Raw genomic sequence first — 13,037 nt, 5'->3', positions numbered from 1 at the left:
CCATTTATTTAAAAGGATATTAAAAGAACCAAAGAGATGAATTGGTTATGAATTTAAAAATAATTTTCATTATGAATATGAAATAGAATATTAAATTTAAAATAATTAAATATGTGGTAGCATACACGTAAATATGTAATATCTTTTTTTATTTTTTTAAGTTTATTTATTTTTGAGAGAGAGACAAAAAGAGCAAGTGAGGAAGGGTCTGGGAAAGGGAGAGAGAGAATCCCAAGTAGGCTCTGCACCAACAGCATGGAGCCTGACTCAGGGTTTTCGATCACCATCTGTGAGGTCATGACCTGAGCTGAAACCAAGAGTCAAACGCTTAACTGACTGAGCCACTTAGGCACCTCATAAATAAAATTTTTTCACTGTTTTTTTAAAATGTTTATTTATTTATTCTGAAGGAGAGAGAGCATGCACAAGTAGGGTATGGCAGAGAGAGAAGGTGAGAGAGAATCCCAAACAGGCTCCATACTCATAGCATAGAGCCCAATGTGGGGCACAAACCCATGAACCACGGGATCATGACATCAGCCAAAATCATCAAGAGTTGGACACTTAAGGGGGGCCTGGATGGTGCAATCGGTTGGGCTTTTGACTCTCAGTTTTGGCTCAGGTCATGATCTCATAATTCGTGATTTTGAACCGCACATCAGGCTCTGGGCTGATATCACAGAGCCTGTTGGGATTCTGTCTCTCCTTCTTTCCGTCCCTCCCCCATTTGTGCTCTCTCTCTCTCAAAAATAAATATACTTAAAAAAATAATAATAAAAAGAATTGGACACTTAATCAACTGAGCCAACCAGTTGCCCTGTTTTTTATTGTTTTTAAATGCCTATAAAAGGTAAATGACAGTTTAAGGAAAATAATAAAAATGAAAATAAGGATAATAATAACAATGTAATAGTAATGTGTGTGTTTTTTTAACATATGGGGAAGTAATTCGTGTGACAAGAATAGAAAAGAGACTGGGAGAGAAAAAAAGTTTACTGTATAAGTTTTTATAATATAGGTGATATAATACAAATACACTTAGATGATAACATTACAAAAACAATATTCAAGACTCTGTTAATATAGTCACTAAAGTATCAAAAAATAAAATAAAAGTTAAACTTAAGAAGGAGATAAAGTAGAATCATTACAATAATACAAAAGAAAGTAGAAAAAGAGAAAAAAGGTGATCACAGATGAGACCTATAGAAAACAAATAGCTGGACAGTAGATTTAAATCTAATGATACATTTATATTCAATATGAATAGACTAAAAAGCTCAAATGAAAGTAGGTGAATATTGATTCAGATTTAAAAAATTAGGGTCAAAGACTATACTTAGAGGAATCATTTCTGTACTTTTTTTACTAGATCACTTTCTCTGAAATTGCAGAGCATCAGCAAAAATACACCCTCTCACAACTCCTTTTCAACATCATAGTGCAAGCTCTGTCTAATGCAATAAGACATGAAAAGGAAATAAAAAGTATACAAATTAGAAAAGAAGAAATAAAACTATCATTATTCACAGGTGACATGATTCTGTGTAGAAAAATCTGAAATAATCAAGACAATAATCTGGAACTAATAAGTAATTAAGCAAGGTTGCAGGATAAAAAAGTTAATATACAAAACGCAATTGCTTTTTTAAATAACAGTAATAAACAAATAAAATTTTAAATTGAAGGCACAGTACCACCTATAAAAACACCTAAAAAACCCTGAAATACTTAGGTATAAATCTAACAAAGTATGCACAATATCTATATGAAGAAAAGTACAAAACTCTGATACAGGAAATCAAAGAACTAAATAAATGCAGTTTTCCATGTTGATGGACACAAAGACTCAATATTGACAAGATGCCAGTTCTTCTCAACTTGACCTGTAGATTCAGTGAAATACCAGTCAAAATCCAGAAATTATTTTGTATATATCACAAACTAATTATAAAGTTTATATGGAAATGTAAAAGTCCCATAATGGCCAATATAATATTGAAGGAGAAGAATAAGTTTGACAGACGGATACTAACCAACTTCAAGACTTCTACAAAGCTGCAGTAAACAGGAAAGATGGCATCAGTGATAGAATAAGCAAATATGTGAGTGGAACAGAATAGAGAAGTCATAAATAAATGTACATAAATATAGTCAAATGGTCTTTGACAAAGGAGAAAAGGCTATACAATGGAACAACAATATTCTTTTCAACAAATGATGCTTGAACAACTGGCTATCCACATGCAAAAAGATGAATCTAGACACAGATCTTGCTCTGTTTACACCCATTAACTCAAAACAGATCACAGACCTGAATGTAAAATGCAAAATTATAAAACTTTTAGAAGATAGCATAGGAAAAAAGCTATATGACCTTCGGTATGAAAATAACTTTTTAGATACAACACCAAAAGCACAATCCATAAAAGAAAGAATTCATAAATTGGACTTCACAAAAATGAAAACTACCTGCCCTGCAAAAGACAGTGTGAAGAGAAGCCACAGACTAAGAGAAAATATTTAGAAAAAAAAATGTGCCAAAAGATTGTTCTTCAAAAAAAAAAACACCTTTAAAACTCAGTAAGAAAACAAAACAAATCAAAAAACCCAGTTAAGACATGGGTCAAAGATCTCAACAGGCAGTTTATCTATTCTATCAATCAATCAATCAATCAATTGATCATTATACACAAACATGCGCACACACACATATATATGTATATGTATCTTCCTTGGTATTTCCTCAAAGGATCTGAAATCTTAAACCCACACAAACCCCTGCACATGGATGTGTTTAGAGTCTTTATAATTGTCCAAAATTGGAAAGAACCAAGATGTCCTTCAGTAGGTGAATGAGGAAATAAACTGGTACATGCAAACAATGGATGGAATACTATTCAGAGCTAAAAAGAAATAAGCTAAAAGCACTAAAAAGAAATAAGCTATAAATCCACAAAAAGGCATAAATGAACTTAAATGAATATTACTAAGTGAAAAAAGCCAATATGAAAAGACTAAATATGGGGTGTCTGGGTGGCTCAGTCAGTTGGGCATCTGACTTTGACTCAGATCATGATCTCGTGGTCTGTGAGTTCAAGCCCCACATCAGGCTCTGTGATGATAGCTCGGAGTCTTGAGCCTCCTTTGGATTCCGTGTCTCCCTCTCTCTCTGTTCTTCCCTGCTTGTGTTCTCTCCTCTCTCTCTCTCTCTCTCTCTCTCTCTCTCTCTCTCTCTCTCTCTTTCTCAAAAATAAATAAAGATTTTAAAAAGTTTTAAAAAGAAATAAAAGACTAAATACTATATAATACTAACTATATGAAATTCTGGGAAAGGAAAAGCTAAGGAAACAGTATAAGATCAGTGGTTGCCAGGGGTTAAGAGGAGAGGAGGGATGAATAGGCAAAGCACAGATATTTTATAAATCAGTGAAAATACTTTGTATCATACCATAGTAATGTATACATTTCATTATTCATTTGTCCAAACCTATATAATTTACAACACCAAGAGAGAATCATAATGTGAAATCTATGGTCTTTGGATGATTATGATGTGATGATGTAGGTTCACTAACTGTGAGAAATGCACCATGCTGATGTAGATGTTGATAAAAAGACAGAGGATAAATATTTTGTAGCAAGAAATATATAGGAAATTTTTATACTTTCTCTTTAATTTTTTTCTGTGAATTTAAAGCTGCTCTAAAAATAGTCTTAATGTAAACAAATAAATAACACACAAAAAAAACTGACAAGAATAAATCTATGCCGTCTACCAAAAAAAAAACACCCTTTATTAAGACACAAATTAAAGACACAAATAAGTTTAAAAATAGGATAGGGAAAAGTATAGCTTGACAATACTAATCCAAAGAGACTTGGAATGGCTATATTAATATAAAATGGAGTAGTTTCAGAGCATAATTTAGCCATGGGTAAAAAGAAACCTGGTATAATTTCTCAAGAAGACACAACAATTCTAATTTTTATATATATAATATACTTCAGCTTGAAAATATACAAAACTAAAAATAGTAGAACTAAAGGAAGACTTAAATGCATAATTACTTGTGGATATTTCATTAATAATTACCAAAAAATATAAGAATTAAAAACTACAGATCATTATCCCTTACCAATGTAATAAAAAATCAATTGCAAAGTTTCAGAAAATTAAACCCAACAATATTTTAAAAAGAAAATACATAACGACCAAGTATACCTCAGCCCAGGAACGCAAGTTTATTTGCATTCACAAATTAATATAATTTACCATTTTTAAATTTTAAAAAAGAAATCTGTGATTCATATATATACAGAAAAAGACATTTCACAAAATAAAACGTCCATTTTAGAATAAAAACTCTGACTAATTTGGGACTGCATAAGTACTTCCTCAGTCTAATACAAGGATATTATTTACAAAGAAACACATAATAAAAATCAAACACAAAAACAAAATCCCTAGAACTGACATCATACTTAATGGTGAAAACTGTGTGTTTACCACTAAATCAGGAACAAATAAAGTCTATCTGTTATACTACTGTTCAATATTATACAGGAGGTTCTGGCCATTGCAGTAAGACAAGAAAATTAAATCAAAGACATCTAACGTTTGAAGAAAAATGAATAAAATTCTCTTTATTCACATAAGTTTCTGTTTATCATCTATGTAGAAAACATGAAACTACAAAAGTATTAATTTTAGCAAATTAATGTCAGCAAAATAAAAAGTCAGTAAAATTATTAGATATATTTCTATGTGATATCAATAAAATTTTTAAGATTAGAACACACTATCATTTTCAATAATGTTAAAAATATGAAACACTTAGGGAAATATTTTACAGAAAATGAGTAAGGCCTGTACAAGAACAACTATAAGCATTGCTGCAACAAATTAAAGAAAATCTAAATAAAAGGGATGATATATCACATTCATATATAAAACCACACAATATTGTTAAGATGTTAATTAATACCAATGTAGAGAGTCAATGAAATACCAATCAAGATGCTAATTACCCCCATCTTTTGTGGAAATTGACAAGGTGATTTTAAAATTCATATGGAAATACATGGACCTAAAATAGCCAGAATAATTTTGAAAGACAAAACCAAAGTTGCATATTACACTGCCTAAGATCATGAAATATTGGTATAAGGGTAGGTTTATAGGTCAATTTAAAAATTAGAGAAAATCTTGAAATAGTCCCACAAATGTAATTGAATTTGACAACGGTGTTTTTGAATTTTGACAATTCAATGAAGAATGATATATTTTTTAGCAGATGGTTCAGCAGAACCATTGTGTAGACACATTAAAAAAATCATTGATCCTTACCTTATTTCATATAAAAATTAACATGAAATGGATCATAGCTTAAAATATAATGGTTAAAACTATAATATTTTAAAAAGAAAATTTAGGAGAAAATCTTAGTGACTTAATTTGTAAAGGACTTCAGAAACTGTAAAACAAACAAAAAAATCAGTAAGTCACTCGAACAAAATTAAAAATCTATCTTTTCAAAAGGTACTTAAAATAATGAAAAGAGCATTCATAGTCTAGGAAAATATATTTATAAAACATATATCCAATAGAGGGCTTTTAACTAAAATAGTGTTTTTCAAAACAATTTCTTGGGGTGATCAACATTTTTTTCTTATGATTGTGCTTTCCCAAATGATATTCATTAATAACATGTAGCTAGTAAGCACTTGAAATGTTGTTAGCACAATTTGGAAACTAAATTTTAAATTGTATTTAATTTCAATTAGTTTAAATTTAAATAGCTCCTACATAGATAGCGATTACTGTATAGAACAACACAGATCTAGAATTTATAAAGAATAGTTATACCTCAGTAAGAAGATAAACAATCTTATTTTAAACATGGACAAGATACTTGAACAGACACTACACCAAAGATGGCAAATAAACACATGAAAGGATGTTAAATATCATTAGTTGCTAAGGAAATGAAACAAAACCACAATGAAAAACATTATAGACCCACCAGAATTGCTAAAATTATAAAGCCTGATAATGCCAAGTGTTGATAAGGATGTAGAGTAATTCAATCTCTTATACACTCTGATGAAAATTTAAAAATATTTTGGAAACATTTTGAAACTTTCTTTCAAAATTGAACACACTTCTGCCATATGTTCCAGCCATTATTTTTTATGGTATTTATCCATAAGAAATAAAGGCTTAAGTCTGCACAAAGACTGTATATATCTGTTCATATATATCTGTTCATATCAGCCTTATTTATAATAGCCAAAAATTAAATCAACAGGTGAATGAATAAACTGTGATATATACATGCAATAAATAATACTTAGTTGTTAAAAGTGAAATATATTTGCTTTAATTTCATACCACATGCACATATATCAAAATAATTATATTGAGTGAAAGAACTTAGTCCACAAAGAACATATACTGCATAATTCTCTTTATATATTTCTCAAAAATGCAATCTAACCTATTTTGACATAAAGCAGAGCAATGGTTGCCTAGGTATGAAGGAGAATTGGGACAGAATGATGGATTACAAATGTACATGACAGGAACTGAGGGGATAATGAGTATATTCTGTATTTTAATTTTAGTGCTGGTTTCACATAGATATAGATATATGTGTACATATACTTATATGTCAAAATTCTTCAAGTTGTACATTTTACCTATATGCACATAAATAATACACTAGTAAAGCTGCAAAAATGCCTCATACTCTAGTAGGAAAGAAAAATAAATAAAAACAATTCAACAAAGAAATTGTTATCAATCATGAAGTTTGAGTTCAAGATTCTCTACTAATCCTGCTAATCATACCCCTTTGTTTGTCTTCCCATATTCAGTTAATGGAACCATAATGTTTTCTAAATCATATAGTTTATCTCCTGGAAATCTTCCTTGATCCTTCCTTTTCTTCCTTCATCCCGTCGGAGAATCACCTTAGCTCTGATTCCCATGGTATTCAGATGACCATGTCTCACCCACTCCCATACTAATACCTAAGTACATACCATTATTGTTTCTGGTCAGGAACTAAAATCGCCTTAACAGCTATTACATTGCTTGTTTTATTTTTACTCTTGACCACCTACAATTAATTTTTCATACTGCTGAGTAATCTTTAAAAAAATTAGATCATTTTACATATCCCCAGTTTAACTCTCCCCCAAATCTTTTCTTTAAACTAAAAATGGGTATCTTTAACATGGGCAATAATGTCCTACATGGTTGGTCTCTACCCACATCTCCCATATCACCTTAAATACTTATTCCTTGGCCTTTTATACTCTATTTACAATGAATTTCCTTCAGATCTTCAAATGCATCAAAGTAATGCCTGAATTAAGACTACTGCTTCAGCTATTCCCTCTGTCTAGAATTCTTTCATCTCACATTTCTCATGGACTACCCCTTCTATTAAGACTCACTCATGTGGCCTTCTCAACAAGTCCCCTCATCATCCAACCACCAGTACTCTCTATTACTTTTACTTCTGTACTTTCTTCATAGTACTTACTACTCTTCAATTTTCTTTTTCTGTTTTAAAATACTTTATTGCCCACTATAATATAGGCTTTATTAGAGCAGGAACTTCGAGTGCTCCTTTGATCCAAAAGTAGACAAATTGTACAACAGAAAAAAACATTAGTCTAGAAACAAATACATCTAAAGGATCATTTAATACATGACATTTAAGACAGTTCAGTACAGCAAGGAAAATATTGATCTTCATAAATGATGGTGCTTAAATACTTAGATATTCACATAGATTGAAAAAAAGAGGTACATTTCTTTTATTTTTGTATGCCAATTCTAGAAAAAAATGTAGAATTATTAAGAGGATTAAACAATTTTTTAATACGTAAATATCTTTGTAATTTAGAATTGACTAGAATTTCTTATATAGGATGCAAAAAACACTACATCTAATCATATATGATTGTCTTTTCAAGAAATAATTAACTTCTATTTATCAATGGACACCATTAAGACTGAAGAAAGTCAAGATGCAGAGTGAGAGAACCTATTTGAAATACATTAATTTATATTACAAAGCATTTTATCTAGAAACTATAAATAGCTAATAGAAAAAAGTCATATAAATCAATATATAATAGGCAGATAATTTAATAGATAAGTAGGCTAAAATTTGAACAGGCATTTCACAGAAGAAGATATCTAAATTGCCACTAAACATAGGGAGAGGTCCTCATATTTATTAGTCTACAAAGGCTTTCAAATGAAAACCATAATACTATATCATTCTGTATGCCAGAGAATGGTTAAATAGAAAAACAAAAACAAAACTGAATATAATAAGTTTTACAAGGATGTAAAACCAATTCCACAGTTGTAACTCCTGGATGATATAAAAATTCTATCAATCTTTTTGAAAACTAACCAGAAGTTTTCTACTACAATTGAACAAATGTATAACTTTGATCCATCAATTCTGTGTCTCAGATTTGATATATACTCAAAACCTATGTGCATATATGTTCACAAAAAGATATGAATATGAATATACATAGCAGCACAATTTAAAATAACCAAGATTATAAACAGTGAGATCACCATTAGCTACTAAACAAATACATTTTGATATACTAACAAAACAGAATACAACACAAAAGTAAAACAAATCAACTACACCCAAACACACACACACACACACACACACACACACACACACACAAATAGATAAATTTCACAAACAAAATACTATGACAAAGAAGCCAGCCTTGAAAGAACACATACTCTATATTTTTTATAAAGTTTAAAGACATTTAAATTATTCCATAGTATTATAAATTAGGAGGTTGGGTTAGTTGGGAAGTTGAATTAGTTTTGATAGTATTATGAGAGACATCTGAGGATCTAGTATTGGTTACATGTTTTGAATTTGGCACATTTACTCTATGAACAGAAATTTGGTTCATTTTATAAAATGTCATCCATGATATACCATGCATAAATAGTCGCTATATTACTAATGGTAATTTCATGATACATTTAGGATTTTTCCTCTGAGTTGTACACCACAACAAACATTTGAAATATTTTTCCTGTGAAGATACTAGCTATGTTATAAAGTTCAAGTTTAATTTAAAACATCAGAATTATAAAAAACATAACATTATTATATTATCCACACACATTTCTCTTTCACAAATCATTTGCCCCTTAATTTTTTGTTTGTTTCAAATTTTTGTTTACTTCCTAGTTAACATATAGTGCAATATTACTTTCAGGAGTAGAATTTAGTGATTCATCACTTACATATAATACCCAATGCTCATCACAAGTGCCCTCCTTAATACTTATCACCCATTTAGCCCATTCCCCACCCACCTCTTCTCCATCAATCCTCAATTTGTTCTCTTATAGTTTTCACTATTTTTCTTTTTTTCCCCTTTCCCTAAGTTTATCCATTTTTTTTCTTAAATTGCACATATGAATGAAATTATATAGTATTTGTCTTTCTCTGACTGACTTATTTTGCTTAGCAAAATACATTCTGGTTCCATCTATGTCCTTCCAAATGGCAAGGTATCATTGTTTTTGAGGGCTGCATAATATTCCGTTATGTATATATACCACTTATTAAGAAAACATAAATCAAAGCCACAATGAGATACCACCTCATACCTGTAAGAATGGCTCAAATTAATAACAGGAAACAATAAATGTTGGTGATGATGTGGAGAAAGGGGAATCCTTGTACACTGTTGGTGGGAATGCAAACTGGTGCACCCACTCTGGAAAAAAGTATGCAGGTTCCTCAAAATGTTAAAAATAGAAGTACTCTCCAACCCAACAATTGTACTATTCGGGGTTTACCCAAATGATACAAAAATACTGGTGCATTAATTTAAATATATATCCATCTTAAAAAATACATTTTTATTATTTGCATCTGTTTTACTGTTTGCCTTTCTATTAATTCCCATATTTTACAGGTTCTTTAATTTTTCCATTTTAAATTTATATTTTGACCTAAAAACCCTTTAAAAAATAATTCATACATATAAATATTGATAACCATAACATTAAATATCTTTGCATTTTTTTAAAACATCCCCAGAATAATGACTGATAGAAGACTGTGTACAATCAGAATTGTAAGTCACTTGATAAACTTCATAAATTAAAGTAGAATTTATGTATTTAGTTTGAATTAAATTATTTACAAGGTAAACAACTAATAGAATAAATGTTATAAAAGCAATAATGAATCATCTGTTCTTTTTCCTCCATTTCATTAAATATGAATTTTTTATAATAAAATAAAAATTAAGGAAACCTAGGGAAGTCTTACTCCTTTTCATTTAGTTACAGATTATAGCTATATAGTAATCTCAGGTTAACCTGAAAGTGACTACCTGGAGACAATAATTATACAACCATCATTTGGTGTTATATTTCCACCTCACTGATCATTTAGATTTACTCATAATATATCAGGAAAGAATCATGGAAATCATAGCCATACAAGCTATGTGGAAAGAAAATATCTGTATTATCTTATTAAAGACTTTTTTTAGATTAAAGACATATTGGGGCGTTTGGGTGGCTCAGTCAGTTAAGCATCCAACTTCGGCTCAGATCATGATCTCCCATTCATGGGTTGGAGCCCCGTATAGGGCTGTGTGCTGACAGCTCAGAGCCTGGAGCCTGCTTTGGATTCTATGTGTCTCTCTCTGCTCCTCCCCTGCTCGCACTCTCTCTCTGTCTCTGTTAAAAATGAATAAACATTAAAAATTAAAAAAAAAATTAAAGACATACTTTGTCCATACCATACCAGGGCGTTTATTGGTGTCATTTTCATGGTAGACATTGTTATGGCTTATAGTACAGAACTAGGATTTTACCAGTCTTTTGCATTCAATGAGAAACATGCTTTTTATGTATGTTAAGATAAGCTGGCTGTAATAATCAGCTCTAATTACAGGTCAACTTAGGCAAATTCCATCACCAGTAATTTAGATAGAGGAGATAGGAAGAAATCATTATAGTTTCTTAGCACCAAGATCATTCATTTACAGAGTACACTAAATGAATAGGAACTTGTACTCAGAAGAAATTGTGTCATTTTATCATTTTAATTAGTTTTTTCTTGAATGCTTTGTGCCACATGAAAAACAAACTTTTACTTGAAACTCCATTGCAAAATTCTAGAGGTTCTTATTCTCAATATTGTTTTTAGATTGTAAAAGGTACATTGGAACTTTTTTCATGATTTTGTCATTATAACCGGTAGTTATATTTTAACTTTTTTTTCCAGTGTTTAGTCTTTGCACCCTAATGTCAATATTGACATTAATTTTGGATTTCTCTTTTTCTTGTAAAGAATATAGGTGTTATAGATTAATTATAGGTTATGTTTCATAATATTGTCAAAGTATGCAACCTTGCTACATAGCTGCTCTAGGTACAGGCACAATTTAAACCCTGGAGCAATTCCAGAAAGTGAAATGTAGGAAAAGTGTGCTTCTGATTTGGTTCTGCAAAGATTGCCCTTGTTTGGTCTGTTTATGTCTAGAAAGTTTCTATTATCAAGGCAAGTAAAAAAAATATATGGCATGCTTCACGAATTTGCATGTCAGCCCTGTGCAGGGGCCATGCCAATCTTTTCTGCATTGTTCCAATGTTAGTGTATGTGCTGCCGAAGTGAGCACTATTGAGGCGGTTTCTGTGGAGAAGATACAAATAACAGCATGATTTTCTTTATTGCTTACACATGGATCACAAAGACTTCTTATCTAATTTAAGCTCCCTATATAACGTAAAGCAAACAATAACTTTACCCTGACTTGGTGACTAAAACTAAGCATATTAGAGTGTCATATATTTATGCAAATAATCATTCATCAGCTATATGGTGCAAAATATATGCTAGGATTTATACAATTTTTATACTTAGATACATTGATGACAGAGTAGATGATGAAAATGTGTATTCTGAAAGATTTAGGCTAAATATAAGACAGCATGTACAACAAACATAAAATGTACTGAAAATCACATTTTTTAATTCAGAATTTTTGCCTATTATGTATATATTAATAAATATAGAAAATAATAAAAACACCCATAATTTTTTTCCCAAAAATCTACTAACAAATTTTTCCAGTAAAGTGACAGATAGTAAGTATGTTTGGCTTTGTTAGCCTCATGGATTTTCATCATTGGAGTGAGAAGAATCCATAATCAATATGTAAACAGATGGTTGTGTTTCAGTAAAACTTTATTTACAAAGTAATATGTCAGAGTCAGAACTGACTCTTCAGTTGTATAATTTGTTGACTTCTTTCTTTAGAACTCTGAAGTGTGGTGAAATGGTCCAATCAAATTTACATTAAAGGGTTACCTGGGTGACTCAGTTGGTTAAGTGTCTGACTCGGTTTCTGCTCAGGTCAGGATCATGGTTAATGGGTTTGAACCCCATGTGGAACTCTGTTCTGGCAGCCTGAAGCCTGCTTGGAACTGTCTCTCTCTATTCCTCTCTCTCTCCCTCTGTCTCTTTCCCTCCTCCACTCATATGCTCTCTCTCTCAAAAATAAATAAATAAAAAAAGTATATTAAAAGTTTCAATATATCTATAATATTATTTTATGATAAAGAGCTGCACTTCCTATCCATGACAATCCCACTTCCAAATTCAAAATCTATGCCACTATTAATATTTGTTTAGAACTCTATTGCTTAGTTTTTAGTTGGGGAATATAACATAAATAGTAAAATTGTATGAGACTGTGTTTCGTTTTTCACACATTATTGTAAAATGTAATCTAAATGCAACTGATTCCACACATATTTTGTAAAATTAATCTGAATTCATTATGAATTACACCTTCTAAGTTTTTTTTTCAATATATGAAATTTATTGTCAAATTGGTTTCCATACAAAACCCAGTGCTCATCCCAACAAGTGCCCTCCTCAATACCCATCACCCACCCTCCCCTCCCTCCCACCCCCCATCAACCCTCAGTTTGTTCT

At 30.8% G+C, this 13,037-nt stretch overlaps 1 non-coding gene across 1 annotated transcript; it reads right to left on the bottom strand.

Annotated features, from left to right (window-relative positions):
• Nucleotides 1-11,608: 11,608 nt before the first annotated feature.
• Nucleotides 11,609-11,715, bottom strand: LOC111556909. The gene has a single exon (XR_002736615.1). It is a non-coding gene; the product is annotated as a U6 spliceosomal RNA (small nuclear RNA).
• Between the last annotated feature and the right edge of the window lie 1,322 nt (nt 11,716-13,037).

The sequence above is a fragment of the Felis catus genome, chromosome D1 (genome assembly GCF_018350175.1).
Source record: "Felis catus isolate Fca126 chromosome D1, F.catus_Fca126_mat1.0, whole genome shotgun sequence".
Lineage (NCBI taxonomy): Eukaryota > Metazoa > Chordata > Mammalia > Carnivora > Felidae > Felis > Felis catus.
Note: the sequence above shows the minus strand (reverse complement) of the source record. Positions and strands in the feature narration are given on the sequence as shown.